Source organism: Hydra vulgaris, chromosome 01 (genome assembly GCF_038396675.1).
Source record: "Hydra vulgaris chromosome 01, alternate assembly HydraT2T_AEP".
Taxonomy (NCBI): domain Eukaryota; kingdom Metazoa; phylum Cnidaria; class Hydrozoa; order Anthoathecata; family Hydridae; genus Hydra; species Hydra vulgaris.
The window spans coordinates 42,833,164-42,835,316 of NC_088920.1; positions in this window are offsets into that span (position 1 = coordinate 42,833,164).

The following is a 2,153-nucleotide window of genomic DNA, read 5'->3' on the forward strand; positions in this document are numbered from 1 at the left end:
CTTGTATATTTTTTTTGATACGTTTGAACATTGAAAATATTTCAATGTTCCAAAGTATTGTATTTTAGTCAAACGGAAAAGCGAAAACGGTAACTTTGCTATCAATTTTGTTCTTATGAAAAACGTAAAAAAACTTTTTTCTGGAGGGGATTTCTCAAAAAATGTCATTAATTCCGAAAACGTCCAAATTGTTTCCGAAAAGAAAAAAATCTAATATTTTGCGAAGGAAAAATAAAAGTTTATCGTTTTCGAAAACACTGGTCCTTTTTGGTTGCATATGGATATGTAAACATGCTTGGTAGGTGTTGTGGTCGTATCTGTATGTATATGTGTGTGTGTGTATGTATATATATATATATTTATGTATATATTTATATATGTATGTATATATATGTATGTATGTGTATATATATATATATGTGTATATATATGTGTGTATATATATACGTATGTATATATATATATGTATGTATATATATATATATTTATGTATATATATGTATGTGTGTGTATGTATATATATATGTATATATATATATTTATATGTATATATATGTGTGTATATGTATGTGTGTGTATATATATATGTATATATATATACGTATGTATATATATGTATGTATTTATATATATATATGTATGTATGTGTATATATATAGATATATGTATATATATATATTTATGTATATATATATATGTATGTATGTGTATATATGTGTATATATATATACGTATGTATATGTATGTATATATATATATATATATATATATGTATGTATTTTGCGGTCGCATCCTATCGTATTTTGGTCATTGTAATCATAATTCTATATTTACAAATTCTACATATTATCAAATTAAAAAAACTTGATCTTTATAGAGAATTTTTTTATCAGCATGTTCAGTGTTGAAAAGTCCTTTGACTTTTTCAAAACAAACATTTTAATACTTCCAACCAAGATATATTATATAAACTAGATGTCTAACTTCGATCCGAAAAGTGAAGCCGCTTTTGCCCTTTTTACAAATGGCGGCTTAAATTGTAAACAAATATTGTTCAATTTTTCTTTTGATAAATGAAGTAAGTATATTTTAGGTTTAAATACTGTTTATGTAAAAGTGTTAGAAGGAAATTAGAATACTTGTAAAATAATAATTTATGATTCCTAAATTTATTTTCGATTCGAAAGAGATTAATGTTTGGAATAAAAAAGTGAAACGACAGACGCTTTTGAAGCATTTTTATGAATTATACTTTTCAATAAACATAGGCTCATAAATAAAAACTTTTATAAGTATTGTATAATTATTAAAACGTGTTTTTGAATTATCTTTAATTTATGGGGAACTTTTGAATTGCATTTTTAACTTTTATTCGACACATTGGCTTCAGCATTTGCTCTTTTTACAAATGGCGGACTATATTTATAAACAAAAAAAACGGCTCCATTTTTCGTCTAATAAAATCCCGCAAGTTAGACATCTAGTTTATAGAATATATCATTGCTTCCAACAGACTTCTTAAAGTTGCCATTTTTAATTTATAAGTGATAGATAAAATTAGGCTAAAGTTGTTAACTGATGAGAAAAAAGAAACAAAGAAATAGAGGATGAGGAAAGTAAAAACGAAGCAAAATGATAATAAAAACACATTTAAAATCCCGAGCATAAAAGAAAGTAATAGCACTCCATAGTCAAAGTAATGAAAATTTTTCAGAACCAGTCAGCTCCAAAGACGTCCAGATTGTCAAAGGGGTCTATTGAGGCCAAAGATTTGTTTCGGATTTTGAAGAAATTTAAGAGTTATGGTATATTAGGTGTGTACAAAAATAGACACTTTTTTTTTCCTATTTAAAATATTACATCCACATTTAAATATTATGCACATATATATAAATATATGTAACTGTATATATTTATGTTTCAAGTTTTAATTTAGCGATATTAAATATTTACAAATAATGCAAAAATCAAAAGAACATATTAGGCATTATTGACTATATGAATGTCAGATAAGCCATTCTGCTAATGAAGCCGCTCAAAGTATTAGTTGTGCATTAGCTCAGGTCTCTGTGTCACTTTTGGATCTTGCCATAACACTATTTCTCATCATTTGAATCAGCTTGTTTATTGCCTAAAATAAGGTGTTTGGGACT